General features: G+C 39.1%; 1 long non-coding RNA gene across 1 annotated transcript; it reads left to right on the top strand.

Moving 5' to 3' along the window:
• Nucleotides 1–321: 321 nt before the first annotated feature.
• On the top strand, nt 322–27656 carry LOC148149112 (uncharacterized). The gene is made up of 4 exons (XR_015758131.1): nt 322–432; nt 16727–16845; nt 24281–25207; nt 27056–27656. It is a non-coding gene; the product is annotated as an uncharacterized LOC148149112 (long non-coding RNA).
• The last annotated feature ends 4 nt before the right edge of the window (nt 27657–27660 follow it).

The raw sequence follows: 27660 nt of genomic DNA, 5'->3' as shown, positions 1-27660 counted from the left end.
AAATTGTGTTGTGTACCCACAAGTTTAAACATTGATTTAAATCAAAAACAGCAGAACAGAGTTCTGAAAAACATTACAAACATCTCTTCCCAAAAGAAAAAAACCAGCCGTTCACCAAAAGAGTCAGTTTTCTGTGTTTTTCTGGAAACACTGCTAAATTAATGTCTTCTCTGTATGGAGTTTACATATGTCAATTTACATGCATGCAATGCCTTCTAACTATGAAGGATCATTTTGTCAAAATAGTAAACATTTGCAAGAGAGCTCATTAGCTGCACTTGAAAAATAATCACCAATCTGATTTTTTTAATTTCTTCACAGGATGTTGGCATTGCTAGATAGGGATGGTGATAAATATTGACCTAGTACCCAGAGAACAGTCAAGAGTTAACTGCATTGCTGAGTCTGGGAGTAACATGTAGACCAGACCAGGTAAGGACAGCAGCTATCTTCCAATTCAAGAACTTCTCCAACTCAAATGGGCTAAATCCAGTAGATTCATTTGGGGGAAATCTCTGGTAGCAAGTCGTAAGAAATCTAACCTTTTTGTCCTGACCCTGTGGGTAATCATGATAGTATGCATTAATCATGGTTTTAGTCTGATGATAATTCTCCAAAGTTCCCGGTGTTTGTGGATGACAATTGAATTCAATTGGTTTTTTTCCCCAAACTGCTCATGATTTCCTGGAAAACTTTAGGCATGAAGTTAGAATCCTGATCTAGTCCCTAGACTGAGGAGGCCTTCTGTTTATTTCTTTTGTGAGGAAACTTGAAGTCTCCTTTTGTATTTCAATTGGTACTCTATAATGAGTAAAGAACTACATGAACTTCTCTACTACTTCCTTAGCTTCTGCAAATCAGATTGTAAGCGTATGCCAATATCTTGTTTTTGTTTTTAATAATGGTTCTACACAATCCATTAACACTCTGTAATGGAAAATCAACAAAGTTAACATTTACTGTGAAATCTGAAAGAGAATATTTGCTAAATATAATACTTTGCTGAACTTTGCAAACATTCAACTTGACCTTGCAGGTCGAATTCAGCAAAAGCTAAGGAAAACATAAAGACAGTTATCTCCACGGCAAGGGAATGAGAAAATAAGAGCTCGAATGTTTCCCCGCCATTGTCCTTGACCGTGTGAGAAGAATAGTATAAAGTAGTACAAAGGAATGAGAATTTTTTTCAGCGCCCTTACAAAAGGCACCTTTGCAAGTGTATTGGCCCCCTGCATGCAGAGGTGAAAAAAAAGCTTTTTCTTTGCTCTTGCTAGCATTTGAGTAGAGTTGATTTAATTTCCACAACACATTCAAATGAATGGTTCTTCAAAAACTGTTGCTGGTCTGACTACATACTGAAGTTTTCCTATCATCTATCATGTATGACCTGTTCTACAAAACTGCACTGTGTCTTTGAAATCTTGGCCATATAAAATATTAGTTTACTAATGCCAAGCTTTTTGTATTCCTTTCTGCCCTGCTATAGGGACTTCTGTGCTACCCTATCATATCTGGGCTGTACAAATATTTGAGGAGAAAGTGAGGTCTGCAGATGCTAGAGATCAGAGCTGAAAATGTGTTGCTGGAAAAGCGCAGCAGGTCAGGCAGCATACAGGGAACAGGAGAATCGACGTTTCGGGCATAAGCCTGAAGAAGGGCTTATGCCCAAAACGTCGATTCTCCTGTTCCCTGGATGCTGCCTGACCTGCTGCGCTTTTCCAGCAACACATTTTCAGTGTGTACGAATATTTGATCAACTTTGTACTCTTGATCCACAAGTCTACGAGGATGTCTCCACTTTCTCATTAGAACACTGCTTTTAATACTTTGGAACTCCCTCAGCCTCAGCATGAGGTGTCTGTGCCAACTTACTTAACCGTAGATTTGCTCTCCGAGCCTCAATTAAAGAAGACATGCCAAACGCTTCCTTTGAATTATCCACTTCCTTCATAAATAGTATTTCAGCTATTTAAATACCTTGTTGTATTACTGTGACCTTTGGTGATGAAAATTATTTCACCATCAGTCTGATTACTACACATGATGGAAGAACACTCAAAACTTGATCCTGCAACTGTTCAACTCATCAGCTTCAATGAAACTTTATAATTACAGTAGCACCGACATACGAACGACCCCATTCACGAACAAAATCGGTTTACAAACAATATTGTAAATAAAATTTTGCTTCAAAGTACGTACGAAATTCAAGGTACAAACGCAAAAAGCCCGTGGTTTCATTGTCATTGTTCTGCTTTTCTACGCGTGCTTTGAACGCAAACGCTCTCGGGCCCCACGTGATCTCATTTGGTTAGTCTTTGGCGCGCGTGCGTGCGCGCTGTGAACATCCAACGTCCAAGCATTCTTAGGCTTGTTTTTGTTTTTTGCATTAAATTAGCCCTCATTATGGCTCCCAAGAAAGTGAAAAGTGGTAGTGTTAGTAGTGTTAAGAAGCCTAAATGTACTACTGTAGAAACGAAGAAGGAAATAATAGCTAAACACGAGAATGGTGCTTGCGTATCTGATCTCGCTATGAAATACGACATGGCGAAATCAACTATGTGTATTATCCTAAAGAACAAAGAGGCACTAAAGGCAGCTGACGTGGCTAAAGGAGTGACTATTTTAACGAAGCAAAGGCCTAAATTGTTAGAAAAATTATTATTAGTTTGGATAAATCAAAAAGAGCTTGCTGGGGATAGTGTTAACGAGACTATAATCTGCGAGAAGGCTCTACGCATGCACCGTGATTTGTTGGCGACACCACCGAGTACACCACCGAGTACAAGTACTGCTAGTGTTGAAGAATTTAAAGCCAGCAGAGGCTGGTTTGATAAATTTCGTCGACGAACTGGAATCCATAATTTAATAAGGTATGGAGAAGCGGTTAGTTCGGACAAAAAGGCAGCGGAGGACTTTGTGAAGGAATTCAATAAGTTTGTCGAAGATGAAGGTTATGTCTCAGATCAAGTTTTTAAACTGTGATGAAACTGGACTTTTCTGAAAAAAAAGCCCAAAAGGACCTACATAACCCAAGAGGAGAAGGCACTAAAGGGCCACAAACCAATGAAGGACAGGTTAACGCTTTTATTGTGCGCGAATGCAAGTGGGGATTGCAAGATTAAGCCTCTATTAGTCTACCACTCTGAAAATCCTCGCGTTTTTAAACGCAATAACGTGTTGAAGGCTAAACTCCCGGTAATGTGGAGGGCGAATAGCAAGGCTTGGGTCATCGAAATATTTTAATGGAATGGTTGACGGAAGTTTTTGCACCAGCTGTCAAGAAATATCTTGAAACAAATAATTTGCTACTTAAGTGTCTTCTAGTAATGGACAATGTTCCTGCCCATCCTCCAAATTTGGAAGAAGACTTGGACATTGAATACGACTTCATAAAAGTAAAGATCCTTCCTCCCAACACCACTCCCCTCATCCAACCCATGGACCAGAATGTCATTACAAATTTCAAAAAAATTATATACGAAGGCTCTGTTCGCCAGATGTTTCCAGGTCACCAGCGACACAGATTTGACCCTTGGTCAGTACTGGAAGGACCACTTCAATATCCTCCACTGCATAAGCCTTATTTTATTGATAAGGATGGAACAAGGTCTCTTTCTGTACGTTGCAGTCGGCCTGGAGGAAACTTTGGCCAGATTGTGTACCTGAGAGAGACTTGAGGGTTTTGAGGAGGAGACATCAGTAAATGTAGTGAACGAGATTGTGACCCTGGGCCAAAATATGGGCTTGGAGGTCAATGAGGATGATGTGGCGGAGCTGGTGGAGGACCACAGACAAGAACTCAGCACAGAAGATCTTGTTGATTGCAACAGGAGCAGGTGAAGGTTATGCAGCAGGAGCATTCTAGAGAGGAGGAAGAAGAGAGGGAAGATGTATCAAGTGTTCAAATCAAAGACATTTTTAGCAGGCTTTTGTTGAGAGGCGTCATCCTAACAAAACTGCGACCAACAGAGCAGTGAACATTTTAAATAACAATGTGATGTCTCATTTTCGGAAAATTCTGCAACAAAGAAAAAAAACAAGTTTCTTTGGATCGTTTTCTTGTGGCATCACCAACCTCCAAGAGACAAAAAAAGAAAAGACTCCAGAAATATCCGAACAATGGGAAAATTGATTCAGTTCGCGAACTTTTCGGTTCGCGAACTGGGTCCCGAAATGGATTAAGTTTGTAAGTCGAGGTGCTACTGTATAGGCAAAGCTTTGTCTTTCACTCATGCCAAAACATTTCCTCTGAATAAAGCCACTCCATCCACAGTTAATTTCTTAACTGACCCAACTTCGACAGGTCCAGACAACAAGATCCAATTGGATTTTGTACAATGGAACTGGGATACATTCTCTACCTTTCCCATTTGAACTCATTGAACTTTTTATAGGGAAAATTACATCTTTCTCCAACAAGAGAATTTGAGGAGCCCCATGTATACCTTAGAATAGTTTTGGGTTTGGACACATTCTTTGAAGAAAAAAGGGTTATTTTGCCCTTAAATAAAAACCCTCCATATTTCCCAATTACTCTATGTATTTCTTCTATATTCACAATAGTGTCTACCTCCAGTCTCTTAATTGTAGTTAACACCACAATGTGATCTTTCCTTTCAAAGTTTCTTTTTCAAACTCATTCTTATGAACTCCAATAAGTCCCATGGGTTTCTCTTTCAATTTCCAACATTACGAATGAACATGGCCCTGCTTAATACGTTGGAAATACCTTGGCTTCTAAATATCCCCTTCATCTCCAATACTTCACTTTCTGATCTGAGGAGACTTTGAGGCATTCACAGCTACCCATTCCTTACCTTGGCTACTTATACCTTCCTTTCACTTTCCCATTTCCTATCCTTTTCAAATTTATGACAAACCGTAAAACTAAAATCATTTTTCCATCATTAAGTCATAATCATCAGCCATTATTGCTGCCTGTCTAGCAGTTGGAATATTTTGGTCATTATCGGAGTAATTATTATGGAGGATTGAATTTTTAACTTCCCCTGAACAACCGAGTTTCATCCATGGTTTCACACTAGTGTTCATAACCACCAGTCAAAATCAACTTATTTCATCTTCTGAATTCAATATAGGCTTGTCCAGTACTTGTGCCCCAGGGACTAATTCAAACAGTCAATATAATCACCTTTACAGCATCATAATGTCAAGAAACTTCAAGTATAAATTTCCTATGTTTTACCTGTCAATTTACACTGAGTAATGTTTACACTTTTATGGCCCAATTCATTTGCCAAGCCATTTTCTCATGAGATAAGGAATACCTCTACATTCTTTTTCTCAAATATCGGTACTGCCTGTGCAAACTTAAACATTTGTCCAACTGGACCACAAATTGTGATTCAGAATCTCCCCACTTGGGCTTGCATCAATATCTAACATCTTCTGCCTCAATGGTTTTGTTATATTCCAGTTTCCTCATTTACCTCACTCTGGCACTTCTAGTTTTAATTTTGTCACTTCTATTTTTTTTTTGGTTCCTATTTCCTGCTTTTTCGTTTTCATTATTTGTTCATTGCCTTTTTCTGCTCTATCCTAGTCATTCTCTGCTCTTTGTTCCATAAAGTTGGAACAATAGAAGTAGCCTAAATGGTGGGATTAAGCTACTACAGAACCGGGATTTTTAGCTTTAGTTTTTCAGTAGCAGATGCTGGGGTATTGAAATTGGTTTGCAACCTGCAATACATCTCTCCCTGCTACTCTCTGTTTTCACTTGATGTTTTTCCTCCTAGCCTGGAAAATTGCATGTGAGACAATCTATTTTACTGAATTTGCCTTTGCCAAGGATGTATTTATGAAATGTTACTTACTATATTAGGATAGTTACTATTTAGTTATTAAATGACCTATTATTCTGCTGAGTAAGTTATTCCAATTTCTTCTTTAGTCATACTATTTTTATTGCATTTTAATGAGTGTACATTTTGCTTCAAGACCAATTGATGGTTTGACCAATCAAATTGCATCCAGAACACACAACCTTGCACTTACATTTAAAATAAAGGTCGGATCTAGGCTATCTCACTAATATATTTTGAAGGAGGTTGAGTCTGGTCCATTACACACTTGATTCCTATGTTTCACTATCCAAAGTACTCTGTCTCCTGTGTATTTCCTCTAAACCCAAATATTGTGCTAATACCTCAAATAGTTTTGTCTTTTTAGCACTCATAATACCACCTCAAATTTACCCACCAAGTTAATCATCCTCAGTTTTGATAGTTCTCTCTGAAGGCTACCAGAAACAATTCTGCCACCTGCAGGAAATCCTTTGCCATTTCCAGTACTATGTCATAGAGTCAGAGATATACAGCATGGAAACAGACCCTTCGGTCCAACCCGTCCATGCCAACCAGATATCCCAACCCAATCTAGTCCCACCTGCCAGCACCTGGCCCACATCTCTCCAAACCCTTCCTATTCATATACACATCCAAATGACTTTTAAATGTTGCAGTTGTACCAGCCTCCACCACTTCCTCTGGCAGCTCATTCCATACACGTACCACACTTCGCATGAAAAAGTTGCCCCTCTTTCATATCTTTCCCCTCTCACCCTAAACCTATGCCCTCTAGTTCTGGACTCCCCCACTCCAGGGAAAAGACTCGGCCTATTTACCCTATCCATGCCCCTCAATTTTGTAAACCTCTATAAGGTCACCCCTCAGCCTCTGACACTCCAGGGAAAACAGCCCCAGCCTGTTCAGCCTCTCCCTATTGCTCAAATCCTCCAACTCTGGCAACATCCTTGTAAATCTTTTCTGAACCCTTTCAAGTTTCACAACATATTTCTGATAGGAAGGAGACCAGAATTGCATGCAATATTCCAACAGTGGCCTAACCAATGTCCTGTACAGCCGCAACATGACCTCCCAACTCCTGTACTCAATACTCTGACCAATAAAGGAAAGCATACCAAATGCCTTCTTCACTATCCTATCTATCTGCAACTCCACTTTCAAGGAGCTATGAACTTGCATTCCAAGGTCTCTTTGTTCAGCAACACTGAGGACCTTACCATTAAGTGTGTATCTTAAACACACTAGATTTAATCTGACCAAGAGCCTCTAAACTTTGTCATAATTCACTGGGATAGCATGTTGGAAATCAAGCTCTGCTATTCCTGGAGTTATCACAAAAGGTAAAAAGACTTAAAGGAATATGCAGAATCCCCAAAACTACCTGATTTGCAGTACCAGTTCACAACCATTTGGTGGAAAACACAGACCAGATTTTTTAATACTTAATACGAATCACTATTTAATCCAAACAATTAGGTTCTAGCTGCATTAAACAATTAAACTAAATGAACTCTACAAATTACAACTCTAAACTACATATAAACACCCCTTTATACACATACCGATATAGACATAAACAAGTGGAGACAAAAAAAACAAGTGGCGAGAACTGGAAAAACATTTTCAAAATCTTTGTTCGCAAGAAGATCAGTTGGGTTGGTTCGTGTTGATCCAAAGGTTTCTTCTCAACCAATCTTTTTCCAAATGCTTCCACAGTTTGCAAAAGGTACAGGATGGCTAGTTCACATGTGAAAGATCTCTGAATTATCAAATTCACCACATCACAACATTAGCTGAAAGAAAGAGAAGCTGCTTTAATTCAAGTTTAAAAGTACCTTACTGCAAACAACAGAGCGTGTTTGTCTCCTATCGACCTGCTAGTCTCTCTTCTGGTCTGGCTAGCATTTCTCTGCCTTATTCACAACCCAAGCTGTTCAACTCCCTGACAACCACTTTGTTGTTTGAACCTTTTGTCATTGATAACTGGTCTCTCGGTCACAAACAAATCAGTTTTACATCTAAACAATCCCCAGATGCAATTAATACATATTGCTGCAATCACAGCAAAACAAACAGGGTATCAGTTTTTTTCACATTGAAGTTCCTGGTTTACAAAATAGTTCATTCCCATTTCAATCCACAGTTCTAAAGAGCATAAAAATAAAAATAAACCATTTTTCTGCATTTATATTTACTGGTGTTCTATTTTTATTTGCTTGTGAATCTCCCATTAATTCTGTACTTTAAAGAATAAGTTGCATCTATAACATGCATTATTATGCAAGGCTTGAAAAGTAAAACAAAGATTTTATCAATTCTCACTTTATTCTTTTAGCACATTGCTGAATTTCCAAACACTATCCACTATATAAAAAAAAGTTACTCGTCCCTAACCTGAACCCAATATAAATTTGTTGATTGTCTGGGATCATAACATAAATAAGATGATCCATGATAGGACGACAACACATAATACAAGTAAATGCACTTTGTGTATACATTCAATTAACCAAAATCCACAGCCACTCTACAGAACCTTTCAATCTTACTGTTTCACTAAAGTCTGGTAAGACACTGATAAGACAGTGCATCGTATTGGGGCATCTAGGAATTTTGTCTAACTGTTGCAAGCTGAATTGTACCTTCGTCAGAGTCATTGCTGCCAATGGTCACTCATATGTGCTTGACCGGTCTCAGCCATCAATGCAGAATGTATGTTGGATATTAATTGCCTTGTTTGAATTGCTTGTTAGCGATTGAGCTTTGCTGGCTCGAAGTAGTTACAGAGTCATAGTCATACAGCATGGAAAAAGACCCTTTGGCCCAATCAGTCCATGCCAACCATGTTCCCAAACCAAACTAATCCCACCTGCCTGCACTTGGCCCATATCCTTCCAAACCTTTCCTACTCATGTACTTATCCAAAAGTCTTTTAACGTTGTAAATGTACCTGCATCCACGACTTACTTTGGCACTTTATTCCATATGTGAACCACTCTTAAAAAAATGTTGCCCCTCATATCATTTTTAAATTTTTCTCCTCTCACCTTAAAACTATGCCCCTAGTTTTGAACTCCTCCATGCTAGGAAAAGACCCTTGTCATTCACCTTATCTATGCCCTTTATGATTTTATAAGGCTCAATAAGGCTACCCCTCAACCTCCAATGCTTCTGGGAAAACTATCCCAGCTTTTCCAGTCTATTTTTATAACTTAAATCTCCATTCCAGCCAATATCCTGGTAAATCTTTTCTGAACCTTCTACAGTTCAATAATATCCTTCCTATCATCGGGCATCCAGAACTGCACACAGTATTTCAGAACAGCATCACCTACATCCTGTACAACCTCAACAGGACATCCCCACTATTATACTCAAAGTTCTTCCATTTCTTTGAGCTGACCATGAGGGTTGGCAACTCTCCAGGACTTGAAGATCAATTTCCACAATACTGCTTTGAGAGACTCTGGAAAATCATAGGGACATTAAAAGTATTATATTTTTGTCAGTTTCTTTGAATATTTCTGTTTACCAAATATAAAAGCATTGAAAATAGGGAGAAAAGATTGTTTAGTGGACAATCATGTATCATCCAATGAGTAAAGAGTTTTTGTTTTCCCAATTAATATCAGAAGGCAGGATGTTGAAAAAACTAATGTGTTGGTTGATGACTGGCTAGACTATGGGGGCAAGTCATGGGAAAACTGTCCAGGAATAGATTTAATTACAGTTGGCAATCCTAATGACCATGACAATAGATACATGGTTACATTATGTTACCGATCTAACAATGTCAAAGTTTGGCATTTTCACTTATTTTGCACAACATTTTAGGATTATTTTTTAAAAATGAAGCACACACAAAGGTCAAGAACCATGCTATGTTTGTCTTACTGAGAGAGGTGCTTGCAAATGTTGTTTCTGCAAAAATCACAAGGCTGAATTATGAGGGGGGTGTTTGTTAAGCTAGATATGCTTACACAAACTGCTACAAATAGCTGCATCTTGCTTCTGCAGAAATCGCAAGGCGGAATCATGAAGGTAAAAAGGAGAAAGTGAGGTCTGCAGATGCTGGAGATCAGAGCTGAAAATGTGTTGCTGGAAAAGCGCAGCAGGTCAGGCAGCATCCAGGGAACAAGAGAATCGACGTTTCGGGCATTCCTGAAGAAGGGCTTATGCCCGAAACGTCGATTCTCTTGTTCCCTGGATGCTGCCTGACCTGCTGCGCTTTTCCAGCAACACATTTTCAGCAGAAATCATGAGGGTGTATACCAAGAAATAACTAACCAAAAAAGGGAGGTGGTCGACTGGTAGAAACAGATGTATTGACATGACAGTTCCAATTGTGACGCACATAGGGAGTTAGTATGAACAAGATAACCAAATAAGACCCAGTGTTGCATCAACGAAAGTAATAAGACCCAGCTATCATGGGGGAGTGGGGGTGGGGAGGGGTTGCACGCTAACAACAGGCCACAGACAGGTGTGGTAAACTGATTAGATTAGCAGATGCACAGAGCAATACAACTGTCACATATGAGGTAAAAGGGGAGCTACAGGGAGGCTCATAGAAAACTGTAAAAGTGTGCCTATTCTGTGGTCACCCGGGCTTGCAAGAACATATGAATAAAACTGCTGCTTCAGAATTTGACTGACTGAAATTATTGAACAGTGAGCTTCGTTTCTCACATTACCATTTTACTGAGATGCATTCAGAAGATTCCCTCAATAGGACTTTGCTTCTGGGTATGGAGAAGGTCCAGAAGGGAAGGAAAGAAACTGGTATTTGTGCTGAACTACTAGATAACAATCAAAGAACGTCTTCAGCTACCTGATTCAGCATATGGATACACCTCTAAAAAAAAAGTGAAGCATGCAGGGATTGATAACAAGGATTAGAATTTTAAAACTACAGAAGAGACTACAGAAACAATATATATGAATCAAATTCCCAGAATGGGAAATTTAATTTAATTTATAGAGGATAGATTGAAGAAATTTGTCCGGTTCTCTTGGAGAGAAGAATGCTGAGAGGAAACTTGATTGAGATTTTCAAAATCTTGAGCTGGCTAGATAAAGTAGAAAGGGAGAAACTGTTCCCACTGGTAAAAAGGAACAACAAGAGGGCACATATTTATAGTGATGTATAAAAGAAGCAATGATGACGGGAGGGAAAGCATTTTCATATTGCAAATAGTTAAGGTATGGAATGTTCTGGAAACGTGTGGAAGCAGGTTCAATGGGGGCACTTAAAAGGGCACTGGATAGAAATAGGGTGTGAGGATGCGGGGAAAAGGCAGGAGATTGGCACTCGGTAATTATGCTCATTTGAAGAGCTAGTGCAAGTAGGATGGACAAAATGGCCTTCTTCTGTGCCAAACAACTCTGTGGCCCTTGACCAAAAGTCAATCTTGGTCAACACAAGATTGGATGATATTTCAATAGAACTTTGTGCGAGTAAAGACAGTGACACCAGAATTTTATCCATGATCTCATGTCTAAACAAGGAAAAATGTAGGAGAGCATTGGAATAGCCCAAAGGTAACAAAAGTACGAATACAGGTTTTAGTAGTAGATAAACTGAGATGAAGCTGAACCATGATACAGAAGTGGCACCTCTACTGGAGAGTATTTAATTTGTCAGAACTGGAATACTGGAATTCAGTGTAGCATATGGACAGATGATTTAAAGTTTGTGGAGGAAGTATAAAATGAGACAGGGCAGGGGAGCATTTGAATAGTTGAGTCTGGAGGTGACAAAAACAACAGATTTTACCAGAGTTTCAGCAAGATATTGATTCAAGATAGAAGTAAAGATGGCTCTTATAATGTGTGGCCTTGAAGTAAGCAAAGTGTTCATAATGTAGAGAGTATGGAATTGAACAGGATGCCAGTGTTGCAAACACTTTAGTGTTGTCTGAGCCAAAGGGTAGTGGCTGGCATTTAGGGACAGGCAACAAATTCTGGCCTTGCTACCAAATCTCACGTCCCAAAAACAAAACAAAACGGAAAATTGTGGACGGTATTTGATACAGTCCTGTTGCACTATCAGCCAGGCCTACTTAATTGCAGGACAGATCACACATCTGTCTCCTGGCAGTAACAATGTTTATGAATTACTTTGGAGATGGGATTGGGCACATGAGGGAAACACATTGGCTCACAGGTCATTATTGAACCAACTGCCAATTATCCCTGAGTATACTAAAATTTAGTGGCTGCTCATGAATTATACTTAAGCTGCTTTAAACTAATGGGCTTCAATTACATTAAATTCAATGAATCCATTGTCAGAATATTTAAACTAACTTCTGCACATTTAAAAAACTCACACCAGAGCTACTTGATCATAGCATATAACGTCAGAGCACCCAATCTCAATAGCTGGCGTTTGCACTATTACAGTTATTGAGTCATGGAGGTCTGCACCATGGAAATAGGCCTTCGGCCCAATTTGCCTTGCTCACTGTTTTCACAATTAAACTCATTCCATTTGCCTATGTTTGGTCCTTATCCCATCTATGTCTAAATGTTTCTTAAATGGCAAAACTTTACTCGCTTCCACCACTATGGCAGCCCATTCCAGAAACTCCCCACCCTCTATGTGAAAACATTGCCCCCGGACCCTTTTCTATCTCCCCATCCCTCACCTTAAACCTATACCCTCTAGTTTTAGACTCCCCTACCATGGGGAAAAGTTATTGGCTATCTTTCTTATCTATGTCTCTCATGCTCCAGGGATAAAAATTCCAGTCTATTCAAGCTCTCCTTATAAGTCACACCTTCCAGCTCAGGTAGCTTCCTAGTAAATCTTTTCTGCACCGTTTCTAGTTTAAATAATATCCTTTCTAAAGTAGGATGACCCATAATGCACTCAGTACCCCAAATATAGCCTCACCAACATTTAGAGCAGCTGTAACAAGATATCTCAACTCCTATACTCAATGCCTTGCCTCTCCAAAGGCCTGTTGGTCCTGTCTGTCAGAATCCCCTCTAACAACTTACCCATCACAGATCTTAGGCTCATCAGTCTGTAGTTCCCAGACCATTCCCTGCAGTTTTTCTTTAAAAATGGCACAATATTAGCCACCCTCCAATTTTCAGGCACTTTGCCCGTGGCTATCAATGATATAAATATTTCCACTAGGGACCCCGCAGTTTCCTCCCTAGTCTCCCACATACATTAGGTTCTTTTTCTGAGAGTCTTACACACTTTAAACTGCAATATGCCAACTTTTGTGAACAGCCAAAATTTATTAAGCAAGTACAAGCTCTGGGGGAACCCTTAACACTCTTCTCGATGCTTGTGAAACCATGTCAAGAGATCTCCCTGTACATAGACTTCCCTGTTTTTCCTTTATACAAGATTTTTACATCACAGTCTGTAAAGCCCACAAGACAACTCCCAGCCACTTCTGCATAGTCACATGTCACTCAAGACAAATGTAGTAATTTGATTATTTCCAGAAACAAATGTGATGTAGATCATTCCTTAATGGCAAGATCTGGTATAAATCTTTTTTTTTAAAACTGCAGGGTATGGTCAGAATTTTAACTGCAATGTTCATATTGATAATAGCAGGAGATGACAATGTACATTTACTCTGAATAGCAGGATGCGGTGAGATTTTCACATTCTGCCTGCAAGACAGGAACACTCCCCCACCCCGGGACATGCAATTTCTTACAGGTCGGCAGAACAAATGAATTGTTTAACATTTCACAGAGTCCTGGGATACACTTCATCAGGTCATGGGGATTTATCTACCTTAAATGCATTTTCGGACTTCCAGCACCTCCTTTTCTGTAATGTGGACTCCCTTCAAGATATCACTATTTATTTCACCAAGTTTCCTAGCATCCACACCTTTCTCAATGGTAAATACTAACAATAAATATTCATTTACGATCTCACCCACCTCTTGTGGCTCTGCACATAGATAACCTTGTTGATCTTTGAGATGCCCTAATCTCTCTCAAGTTACTCTTTTGCCATGTATGTACTTGTCGAATTTCTTTGAATTCTCCTTTATCTTATCTGCCAAAGCCCCGTCGTGTCGATTTTAGTCCTTCTGATTTCCCTCAGTGTTCTCAAACACCCTCAATACTCTTCCAGGATTTCACTTGGTCCCAGCTGCCTATACATGTCATATGCCTCCTTGTTATTTCTTGACCAGAGCCTCAATAACAATAGTCAAGCACAGTTCACAATTCCTGCCAGCCTTGCCCTTCACTAACAGAAACATGCTGGCCCTGAGCCCTTATTAATTCATTTTTGAAAGCCTCCCACTTACTAGATGTCCCTTTGCCTGCAAACAGCCTTGCCCAATTAACTTTTGAAATTTCCTATCCAAGACCAGCAAAATTGGCCTTGCCCCAATTTAGAACTTTCACTTGTGGACCAGACCTATCCTTTCCATTATGATTTAAAAACTATTGAAATTATTGTCACTGGTCCCAAAGTGCTCCCCTAATAACACTCCTGTCACTTGCCCTGCCTTATTTCTCAAGTGGTGGTTAGATTTTTCCCCTTCTCTAGTAAAGTAATCTACATACTGCATGAGAAATTCTTCCTAAAGACACTTAAATTTCTCTCCATTCAAGTCCTTAACACTATGGCAATCCCAGTCGATGTTAGGGAAGTTGAAATCCCCTACTTTGACAATCCAATGTTCTTGCAGCTACCTGCGATCTCCTTACATATTTGTTCCTCAATCTCATGCTGACTGTTGGGGAGCTATCAGAAACTGATAGCATAGAATGATGCTATCAAAGTGATCTCCCCCTTTTTATCTCAGTTCTACCCATATAGACTATATATACACCCATGTAAACCCTCAAGAAGGTCTTCTCTCAGTGCTGCCATGATGTTCTCCCAAGTCAAAAACGCAACTCCACCTCCCCTCTTGCCTCGCCTTCTATCTTTCCTATAGCACCTATACCCTGGAACACTGAGCTGCCAGTCCTGTCCCTCCCTCAGTCATGTTTCTATACTAGCTACAATTTCTCAGTCCTATGTACCCATCCATGCTCAAAGTTCATTTGCCTTACCTCAGGCCTCTTGCATTGAAATTAATGCCGTTTAACCCAGGACTTCCCTACCTTCCTGCTGTGCAATTGCCTGCCATGTCTAGTTTTAGAACTACCAACATTGCTTTTGTACTGTCCTCAACCTTCTCTTTCTTCTCCTTACTACTTGGGATCCCACCTCTTGCCAGACTAGTTCAAATGCTCTCAAGTGCCTCTATCAAATCTCCCCGCCAGGATATTGGGCCCCTCCAGTTCAGCTGCAACCCATGCATATTGTACAGGTCATCTCTACCCCAGAACAGATCCCAAAGATCCAAGAATCTGAATTCCTTTCCCCCGCACCAGCTCTCAAGCCATGCATTCATCCACGAAACCCATCTATTCCTACTCTGGCTAACACATGGCACAGGAAGTAGTCCAGAAGTTGCTACCCTTGAAGTATTGCATTTTAACCTACTGCCTAACTCCCTATAATTAATCTTCAGGATATTATCCCTTTTCCTACTTTTATCGTTGGTACCAATATGTACCGAGGGGTAAATCCCAATTTAAAATCACAAATTTGGGTATCCTGCCAATTGCCAAACTAGCCAGACCATCTTACCCCAATTAAAGCATTGCCTGAACACATTTTATGCAAAGAATTAGGAGCACATACCAGTGAAGCAGAAGAAATATGCACGTTCGTAGTAAATTAAAAATTTTAGATATCCTAAAGTTCATCAGCGCAGCGGTGACTGGCAGGCACAGTATCCAAACTCAGTTGACAGTTTTATTTTACAGAGCATCAACCATAATTTCAATTTTTTGAAAAAGACTAATATTATTAATAAAGCCTTTCCACTTCCTTGGTTTGGAATCTTAAAATAATGAAGCAGTCTTTATCACATGCTCAAGAACATATTTTCTCAATGCATTCACTATAAGTGTAGTATTTCATATTATTCCTACCATGAAACTGTAAAGAAAATGTGATATATCTCATGATAATCAACTGCACCAAAAGATGGTATTTTCTATCAAATGGGTGCGTTGTTGCAAATATAACAAAACAGTATCAGATAATGGCTCTGTATGAACACAAAATTGCAACCATGTCACAATAATAATGCTACTGACCAAATTTCACGAGAAAAAGCTAGCATTTCTGTCAAGTATTATTTTCCTGCATACGCTAATATGTTGAAGCAAAGGAATCCTTAACCTCCGAAGTGCAAAGCAGCATGGTTACATTTCTTGTACTTCTCAAAGTTGGAAAAGGTAGGAATTAAAATATTTTCAGATCCATGTCTGATAATTGTTTTCCCAATTATGTCTCTTGCATGTGTGAAAACTGGATTGCGAAACAGGATGCAATTCATTATATACAGTAATTTCTAATTTGTTTATGCTATTAATGAGAGTTCAGGCACATACTACTGATGTAATAATTTCTTTATGACTTTGCTATGTTTTCACTCATGCTTGAGCTGCACATTTACAAAGTGCACCCAGTGGTATTTAAAATTGGCTATATAGCATATGTGAAAATTCCACTACACCAAGAAATTCTGCCCTCAGAAAAGACTTTGTCATTGCATCTGATGCTCGAGGGGTGATCTTCTCCAGATGTATGCAAAAATAAATGTATGGAAGTAGTAGACCTGGAAAATTGCTTCAAAATAAATTATAATGGTAAGGCAAGGCAACAAATTTAAGGGGCCAGATTTTCCTGTCCTCCTGTTGGACTAAGTCACATTTGGCATGCTTTAAAATTAGTGTACTGGACCTATTTCCATGATTTCTACCCACATTTCCAGTGCCAGCAAATTTTCAGTGATACACTTGGAAATACTCATATTTATGTCCTTACATTTCTGACTCTGTAGCAGAAGCAGGCATTTCAGATCGTCCACAATTTAAGGAATCTGGCTGCTTTTGGAAAATGATTCACATCAACTCAGAAATATTATGAAACTTGATTTATAATTGGGAACTGCAAAGAAAGGTAAATTCAAAATTTGTTTCTAACTTCAAATGCCAATTATAAAATGCTGTGTAAGTTATATATAATTTTTAATACTAAGAGTGATGTTTGAAAGGGAATCTACCATTAAAGATGCATTTGCCAGGTTGTTGCTTTTGATATCTGGCAATGTGTCAATGTGTCAAAGCAATGAATAGCATTGTGAAAATTGAAACGTTTTCAAAGCTTAAAAGTGCATCATCTACCTGAAAATGTGCTATTTTACATACACAATGGTGAAATCCAAATCAGACAATCCTGCTTTGGCTGTTTCAAAACTTTGACTAATTACTGATATCCTGGCTGTCTTCAAAAGGTTTTAACATATTTGGCTCCAGAGATTTTATTTACACAGTTGTTGAATGCTTTGCTGAGTTGTAAACTCTCAGTAGAATTTAGCTCAGCAGGCGTCATTTATAAAGTAATTCAGTGGAATCCTATTATGATGGCTCTGTGGACTTCCATTCCTACTACTGGATTCTACTCAGCAAACCTGACACACTTCAACAAAATGTAATCCTCGTTATTTCAACAGTTTTAGGAGCTGTAAAGAGGATTAAGTTTTTTTTAATGTATATTTAAATACAACTATTTATTTTGACAGGTTTCTGAACTTCTCAGACTTCCCAGTGTAATTAGTGAGAGAGTCCAATTATAGAGAATACTGGACACATGGGTCAGAGGATTATAGAAATCGGTGATGAATACTATATGGGAATATGATGGAAGAGGTTAGGGTCAGGAGGCACACTTATCTCCAGAACTGGGCCATTATCTTCATGAATGGAGGCAGGCCAACTTCACCTGAGAACCTCCTTGGCCTACCTCCAGAGGGAGTTGCTGAACTTCAGTCCATGCCCAAATCGGTCATGAAAATAGTATGCACAGCACCATTGGTCAAGTGGGAGAGTGTGACATATGGAAATCTCTGACTTCTGATTCCCCACCTCTAAAATTAAAATGCAGCCCAGGAAGTCAATGTGAAAATCTGCTGAAGAAAGTTATGGCCAGTTTATATAATTGAATAACTGGGTAGAAGTAATGTAGGCAAAAGATCTGAAATTATTTTTAGAATAGAGTCCCTACAGTGTGGAAACAAGCCATTTGGCCCAACAAGTCCACACCACCCTCCAAAGAGTACCCCACCCAGACCAATTCCCCTACCCTATTGCACTACATTTCCCCTGACTAATACACCTAACTTACACATCCCTGAACATTATGGACAATTTAGCATAGCCAGTTCACTTAACCTGCACATCTTTGGATTCCACACAGTCGCCAGAGGCTGGAATTGAACCCAGGTCCTTGGCACTGAGAGACAGCAGTGCTAACCACTGAGCCACCATGCCACCCATTGTCTGGCACTAAACTACAATAGGCCAAATTGGGCCTTGCTGTTCATAATTTTTGAGATCATGCAAAGTAATTTAGTACACAGTAAGCCACAGAATCCTTTTAAAAATTGCCAGTGTTTATTTATTACTTATTCCCCGGGAACAGCTTTTTCTCATTTGTCACTGCAATTACATTTCTATTGTTAAGACATCTTACAGATTAACTAATTTGGCAAAGATATTACTCATTGAATCTGGAGATTGGAATCAGATATAAATAGACCTCAAAACAGAACTCAAAAACTACTTAACATTTATAGCACTTTTCTAAACACCTAAAACTTTCAGGGTGATACTGTAAATGGTGAGGTAATTTCATGCCTGGGATGAGAGTTTCAATTAGTTCCCAATTAATGGGCTAAAAATGTCCTAGTGTTTACAAATCCATACCACAATTTGATAGCAAGATTTGGTGCAGTGCTCTTGGAAGATTTGTTCTAGACATTATTTATGTCTAATCAGAGAATTCTTGGTAGTTATACTGGATTAAAAAAAAACACATTCCTGTCCACATTACTGACAGCGTTCCTTTAAAAGTCAGTTTTTGACCATCATGGAAGGTTAAGTATTTAATCTCACAGTAAGAAATCATTTAGAGCAAACATGTTTATAGATTTTTTTTTTAAATTCTGCAACAGAATTTGACTGGATAGTGGAAATTTCAACCAAGTAGATTTGTTGCGTGTTAAAGAGCCCTTACTGTGTGTGCCAAGGGCAAGGAATAGTCTCTCCTTAACCAAGGAATTGGCTGACTGACAAAAGCAGCTGAGTACAAGTGATCCTTTATATAGAAGTATATAGTTAACCTCTTTATCCTCTACAACTATTTGCCTTTAGCCAATTACTCATTGCAAAAGCTAACCATTTCAGAGTTGCTTGCATTTCTCCTTTATACTCATGTCAAATAATGAATGTTTTACACACTAGTGAAAAGTATCTCAGTACAAGCTTAACTGTCAATGGGTTTCTCTGTTTAATAGTTTGTGACAGATTTGCTCAATTTAACCATTTAAAATCTGTTGCTGTTCAAATACTGCTAATTTCATTCATAAAAAGGGCTATTATTCCCGAAATCCAAAATGTCCATTTGTCCTGCTTCTTTGCAATCTTTATGCTAATTACAAAAACAAATGAGGAGTGTAAATATTTATGCCAGTGTCAAAAATAAAACCTAAATCAAGTGAGTAGTTTATGGTTGTGGTTGCTTAAAAAAGTTTTGCGGCGAATAAACTCTCCAAAGCCTGTCCACAAGGCCAAAATCAGGAACAGAGACTTACTGAGACCCAGCTCACCTGGTATCCATTACTGATGGAACTGATATTGGAAGTTTTTTGAAACATTCAAAAATCTCTCAAGATGCATCTTAGAGCAGACAAGTCTGTTAAATCAAGCACACAGTCATCCATAAACCAACTGAAATTTAAAATTCATAACCTTAAATACCTATAAAGCTGTGAATAAAACACAGCCAAACACCAATTTTAAACATTGTGATCTTAAGTACTGATTAAACTAAAAAAAAATGTAAAACCCCTCAAAAAACATATCCTCTTAATTGGTCACAAAACTGTTAGTCAAAACAAAGCTTTCAATTTTCAAAGATGACAGTTATACCAACATCCTTTAGGAATTCAATTCCTAAGCAGAGTTTGAAGAACAGACAAGTATTCATTACAAGATTCCACTACACAGATGCCAACAAAATCTCCAAAGCCCAATACATCAATATCTTTGGAGTAATAGAACAGATGTTATGCTGCTTAAAATGTTCAGCAGATGATTGAATTGTCAAAGAAAAAATAAGTTAATGAAAAAAATAAATCAACTGATTAAAATCTTAAACCCAATACTTTTGAATCTTGAATATTTTATCCAGAGGACAAAGTAATCTCATGCATCTGTAAACATTCAATGCTCCACAATTTAATGGTCACTTTTCTAAACAAAGTCCTATCATAACCATTATGTTGCCATTGTATTTGATTTATCATATATCATTACATTATAATGTGAAGTAGTCAACATCTTTTGAATTCAACTCTCAAGAGGTTCCTGATTCCAGCAAAGTTTTACCCATAACTTCTGAGGTACCATGAATGTCACCTGTCAGAAGGGGCCCAACATTTTGGAAACAGCAAGGAATCTAAAATGTCCACCTTCCAAAACAGCCAGCACAGGTACAAGTGCTACATCTGGCTTCAATATTAGTTCCCTTACCAAATGCCTTTAAAAGCCCCACATCATGGGAAGGGTGCATGGTCACAATTCTAGACTCCACTATTTTTATATTCTTCACCCACTCTGTTCCAACACTGATCATGGCATTGAAATCTGCTCCTAGGCTTCAACATAGTTTTTTCAGTGCTGGAAGGAAGTAGCAATGTCACACAGCATTCAGTTCTAAGGTCACTTCTTTCATTCTCTAAAGCAATAATCTAGATATGCGCATGGAGAGAATGGGGTCAAAACTTTTATTTAATACAACATAAAAGGCATTGTTAATTCAGGTGACCAACTGAAGTAGCAAAGAGAATAAAATGCTGAATGAGCTGAAAAGCATTAAATCTAACTCAATATCAGTAATTATCAGGTGATTCATACGAGTAAAAACATCTGAATTGAAATAGCGTTTCAGGAATGGAACAGCAAAGGAACTTAGGGTACACAGTCACAAAATATTAAGGGGTATGCCTAAGTTTTATAGGACTAGTTTAAAGCTATTAGAATTTTAAGTTCATAGAAGGTATAAAATGTATCCAGACTGATGTATGTTCCAGACAAAATTGTTTAAACAATCAGCAAAAACTGGCCTTAGGTGTGCTCTGAACAAGATGATATCTAATCAACAACCTACAACAGAAAATGGTCATTTCTGCCACAACTGTAAAAAAAAGCACTGAAATCTAGTCTATGCTTTCTGTTAACCTGGGTCTAAAATTCAGATAATTTGGGGAATTCTGCATACTTTTTCTCAACTTTAACTTTTATGACAACTCCTGGAATATTGGATTTCCAGTGTGCTACCCCAGTGAGGTGGAACATCTATTACAGATGTGATCATATTTGGCGATTTTGTTGTAGCAGTTTGCTGTTACTCATTAAAACCTTGTTATTTCCTGTAATGTTCTTTTTAAAAAAGTTATTCTCTTAAATCAACCTGAAACTACTGCACTAGTTCTTTGACTTTCTACTAAAAAGATAATTAACTCTTGCATCTCCATTTCTTCAGCCTTGATTTGAAGATGGTGACTCTTAGCTTAGGATTTAGTTAAGTGAGTTCCATTTGTTAATAACTTGAATGAATCGATCAGTCATTCAAAACTAACATACAAAGTAAGATCTGCTCCCACCAAGTCAAACTGATTGCATTCATGTACCTTCCACTTAATTTATAGAAGGGTCTAATTGTTCATTGTCAAATTGAATGTATTTGTGATATAGATTATAATGCCAATTACCTTGATAAGTGTCTCATCAAACTGAACTCCCTTTCCTAATTTGTTACAAATCAATGTGGTATTAAATGAACATCCAAGCTATTTATTTGATAGGAACATTCATGATCCCATGGAACTATTCAAAGAAGAGCATGTCATTCTTGTTATGATCTCAGCTGATGGTAATACTGAATGATTAAGATTGCAAAGTGAAACCTGACTTGACAAACCATAATGTTTTATTTTTGCTCTTTGTTAACCGTGGTGAACAATGACTGAATATATTCATAAGAGTCTGCCAATTATCTTTTAACAAAAGATCAAAGTTTACCTGACAAAAAATGAAAACATGCAAAATATTTTACACTATACAAAAACTATTTGAAATAGGCTCATTACAATTATCAGAAATAAAGACTCAACACATTTACCCTTAATGACAGCCATTTAGATATCCAAACCTCAGTGAAGGATCACCCTGCATCCACTTCAAAGTTCCTTGCTCAGTTGGCATGATGTAAGCATTTTTGTTTTGGCAAATGTCAGCATTCATTCAATGATATTAAGTAAAATATCTCTTCCTGAAACCCTTCAATAAAATTGCTAACACTACTCACTTATTTCTTAACTTGGAACCCTTAAATTCTTATTCTTCTTTCAGCTTTCTGAAGCTTTTTTCTCACTGGCATTAAGCCACACAGGACTACTTTTCTTCTGCTATTAGTATTCTGGAGACTACTAACCTGCACTGCTGCAGTCACGGCCTTTCTTCTTGAAAGGCTTTGAGAGGGCTAGACAATTTCAGAGAACAGTTGCAATTAAATGTAAAGCAAGTTTTCCCAAGCCTTAGTGATGCACTCACTTAAATGGATAACTTGAAACTATAAACTGGTAGGAGAAAGTGAGGACTGCAGATGCTGGAGATCAGAGCTGAAAATGTGTTGCTGGAAAAGCGCAGCAGGTCAGGCAGCAACCAAGGAGCAGGAGAATCGACGTTTCGGGCATGAGCCCTTCTTCAGGCTCATGCTTCCTGAAGAAGGGCTCATGCCCGAAACGTCGATTCTCCTGCTCCTTGGATGCTGCCTGACCTGCTGCGCTTTTCCGGCAACACATTTCAACTATAAACTGGTACCAACCATCAATTATCTAAAATCAAGCCCAAATTTTACTATCCTTCAGAGAGACTTGGCACACATTTTAAGGTAGCCCACTTAAGAGTCAGAAAGAAAATCTATTCCACTCTAATTGTCTGCAAACAATTGCACAAACTAGTCTTAAATCTGAGTCTTCTACTGATATGGAATGCCATAGATCTAACTGCCATCCCTAATATCTGTATGGCAGAGCAAATTCATTCAAGTGGACCAGAGCATGAGTAATATTAAGATTGTCAGTAGTCAAATAACCAATCTACACAGAGGAGTGATAGGATAGAGTACAATGGGAATGAGATCATGTCAAAGTGGTATATAATCTTAGTTATCTCAGTGTTGAAACTACATCTACAACTTGGAAATCAAGATTATAGAAGGACAAAAAATGTAGTGCACATTGACTAAAATGTTTCAAGGAAAGTGGTCTTATCGTTATAAAGAGGTACTTACATAGATCTTATTTTACAACAGATAAGAACTTAAAGGAGGCTCGTAGAAAAGTATAACGCAGCAGATTTGAAGACCTTAATGATTTGCTTCCATACTATAACTTTCTTCAATTTTGACATATCAATATGCTGTGGAAGGTGTGCCAAGTGGCATTCTGTGCAGTCCAACATATTTCAAATTAACTTCATACTTCCATAGAATCCCTATACTGTGAAAACAGGCCATTCAGCCCAACGAGTCCACAGCATCCCCCTGAAAAGCATCATACCAGACCCATCTGCTTGCCTTTTCCCTGTAACCCTGCATTGCCCATGGCAAACACACCCAACCTACACATCCCTGAACAGTACAGGGAATTTAGCATAGCCAATCCTCCTAACTTGCACATCTTTGGACTATGGGAGGAAACTGGAGCACCTAGTGGAAACCATACAGACACGGGGGAATGTGCAAGCTCCACATGGACTGTGGCCATGGGTGGAATCAAACCTGGATCCCTAGTGCAGTGAGGCAACAGCGCTAACCACTGAGCCACCACGCTGGCTTTAAGACGGAAGTACACCTACAAAATCAACAAATAATAATGTTTTCAATTTGTAAACTATGTACAGTTATAAAATAGGAAGGAATGATCTTCATTCTAACTAGGGCACTATTTGCAGTAATCATATGTTAACAAACAAGAGCTTAGAAAAGAGTTCAGTCCAAAAATGTACAATGAGCTCATTGTAACAATAATACATTTCAGAACCATTTGTCCTTGTACAATTTGAATGGCTGCTCAGAAGTGTTAAGTATCAACAGATGCACTGTAGACACTTAGAAGCTTTTAGACATTACAAAGATTTGACGAGGAGTAGCTACCAACTGTTATACTAAGCATCTTTGCAAAAGTGCTCTCAGAATAATTAATCTGCTTTAGATTTAAATAAATGTACCTATGACTATAATCTTTTAAAAATATTGAATTTTTTTGCAGATGATCTGACTATTCAGATACCAGATGGAATGGGAATTGAGCAAGAGCAAAGCAGAGAGTAAAGCATATCATCAGAGCAGGCCCAGGAACAGTAGCTAAGCAAGAAAAGAGCAGGACATAATATGTGATAATACTGCAAGTCACTAAACAGGAGTGGGAGCAAGATCACAAAAGGAAACTGAAAGAGTGAAGTTAGAATCATTGCAGAGGTGAAGGAGCAAATGCCAAGGGAATTAAGATGGTGTCAGAGGGTGTGATATTAAAGAATTAACTTGCTCTGCTGACCTGCAGGAAATTGGATGTCCTGAGGCTAGGGTTAGATGCCTCTGACTTACAGATAGATTGTAGGAAATTTACATCACCGTCTCCTATTATTCAGAACCATTTCCTTGCCATTCAGAGCCATTTGCATCATCATCACCTATTCAGACATCAATTGGAACACAGCAATTGAAATTCTGACCACACCGTACAGTTAGTAAAAAAAGATTTCAACAGATTTGACCATTAAGGAATGATTTACATTACATTGTTTCTGGAAATTATGTGGTCACTGCATTTTGTCTTGAGTGGCATTTGACTGTGAGGGAGTGGCTGGAGTTATATTGTGTGCATTACTGACTGTGATATAAAGATTTTGTATAAAGGAAGGGCTGTTTCCTTTGTTCAGAGAGCTTCCATGGACACGCTTCACAAGCATGGCGAAGAGTGTTCAAGGTTTCTCCAAAGCTTGTATTGTACTGTCCTTAATAAATTTTGCTTGTTCACATGTTGGCATTTGAAGTTGCATCAAGTGTGCGAGAATCTCAGGAAAAAAATAACAACATTTGGTGGCAATGGTGGGATTCCAACATACACTGAGCTTCCAGGTGGACTGAGTAAGTGATTGTCCAAGTGCTGGTGGCGTAAGACAGATGGGCCCACGAGGTAAGATTTACCTTTGTCTCTCTCCTTAACCTACCACTCAGTTGACCCCTCATCCTCTAGAACTCTGTGGTGACGGAATCTTTGAGGTAACTTACACATTTGCATGCCAAGGAGTTCGCTTTCAGAATCATAAGTTACTGGGAATTTGGAGGTTAAAGTCCTCTGTGAAAAGGAGGTTAAAGTCCCCTAGGTAAATTGGCATTAAAGTCCTCTATAGCTGAGGTTTGAGGCCTGAGAACATAAAATGCAAGATAAAAATTAACTGCCGTGTCTGTCTCTATCACCATGCCTTAGACCGGTTGTAAAGTGGGGAGACCCCCCCACGCGAAGATCAGGACCCTGAAGTGGGTGTGCAGACTAAAAGATGCTAGACTAGTATATAGGATAAGTTAGGAAGTTGAGACTTTAAAAATGTGTCAAACATTCCTATTACAGGTTTTAAATGCAATCGTCTTTTATTTGCATAAATCTAGTCAGAACTCCTGAGGAGCTTTGTTATTATAGCTTAAACAATAAACTATTGATATCTGACAGTAGTTAAGATATTCACATGGAAAAGATTGATGATTATGACATAATGGGAAATATTAAGTGCAAATAAATCCACGTCAGATGCCATATCACTTGCCCTTCACTCCTCCCTAGAACATCTTGACACCAAGAACAGCTATGTAAGAATCCTACTCATTGACCACAGTTCAGCCTTCAACACTATTATCCCCTTGAGACTAATTACTAAACTTAGTGATCTTGGACTAAGCCCCGCTGTCTGCAACTGGATCCTCAGTTTCCTGACCCACAGGCCACAATCAGTGAAGGTTGAGGACAATATTTCATCCTCACTAACACTCAACACCGGACCCCTCCACCCCAGGGGTGCTGTACTCAGCCCCCTACTATACTCACTGTATAGCCATGACTGCATCGCCAAATAGGAGAAAGTGAGGACTGCAGATGCTGGAGATCAGAGCTGAAAAATGTGTTGCTGGAAAAGTGCAGCAGGTTAGGCAGCATCCAAGGAGCAGGAGAATCGATGTTTCGGGCATTCCTGAAGAAGGGCTTATGCCCGAAATGTCGATTCTCCTGTTCCTTGGATGCTGCCTGACCTGCTGCGCTTTTTCAGCAACACATTTTTCAGTTGCATCACCAAATACCTGACTAAAGCCATTTACAAGTTCGCTGACGATACCACCATAGTCGGTCGAATCTCAGATGGTGACAAAACAGTCTACAGATGGGAGGTGGAAGACCTGGAAAAAATAGTTCACCAAGAACAACTTAGCTCTCAATGCCGACAAAACCAAGGGACTCATTATTGAATTTCTGCAGGATGTTAGTCATGCCCCCCCTACACATTAACATCACAGAGATTAGATTACTTTACAGTGTGGAAACAGGCCCTTCGGCCCAACAAGTCCACACCGACCCGCCGAAGCGTAACCCACCCATACCCCTACATTTACCCCTTACCTAACACTACGGGCAATTTAGCATGGCCAATTCACCTGACCTGCACATCTTTGTACTGTGGGAGGAAACCGGAGCACCCGGAGGAAACCCACGCAGACACGGGGAGAACGTGCAAACTCCACACAGTCAGTCGCCTGAGGCGGGAATTGAACCCGGGTCTCAGGCGCTGTGAGGCAGCAGTGCTAACCACTGTGCCACCGTGCCGCCAAGAGGTGGAACAAGTGGAGAGTATCAAGCTTCTGAGAGTGGTCATCCACAACAAGCTTTCTTGGACTCTTCATGTGGACACACAGGTTACAAAAGCCCAACAACGTCTCTTCTCCTCATGCAGCTGAGGAAATTTGGCATGACGGCGATTACCCTTGTCAACCTTTACAGGTGTGCCATCAAGAGTCTGTCTGGATGCTTCACTACCCCACGTATGGGAACTGTACCATTCAAGATCGGAGACGGTTACAGAGACGGGCACAGACAATCACAAAGGCCAACCTCCCATCTGTAGAATCCATCTTCCAGGCCCGCTGTCAAGGAAAGGCCGCCAGCATTCTCAAAGATCCATCCCACCCTAGTTGTTTTCTACAACTTGCACCATTGGGGAGAAGATACAGAAGCCTAAACACACGCACCAGCCAGTTTCGAAACAGTTTTTAGCCTACTGTTGTTAGAATACTGAATGTACTCACAAACTCTGAACATTCGCCTGTACCTGTGTTTTTGCTTTTGCTGCTGTTTACCTATTATTTACTTATCTATGCCACTTAACTCTGTAATCTACTTGCACTGCTCGCAAGACAAAGCTTTTCACTGTGCCTCGGTACACATGACAATAAATTCAGTTCAAGTGATAACTCTTTGCTGGTTTAAGTTTTAGTTGTCTGTGGTTGTCATGTATGGTCAAAATTTGAAGATGCTTATAACACCAGTCAAAGTTGCAAGGGTTGAAAAATGTAAGGGAAAGCCATGCTAAAGACTTCCAGCATTTT

Source organism: Chiloscyllium plagiosum, unplaced genomic scaffold (genome assembly GCF_037043375.1).
Source record: "Chiloscyllium plagiosum isolate Xiang-an unplaced genomic scaffold, Cpla_swu_hap1 HiC_scaffold_9, whole genome shotgun sequence".
Classification (NCBI taxonomy): Eukaryota; Metazoa; Chordata; class Chondrichthyes; order Orectolobiformes; family Hemiscylliidae; genus Chiloscyllium; species Chiloscyllium plagiosum.
This window is presented reverse-complemented; position numbering and strand designations above follow the sequence as displayed.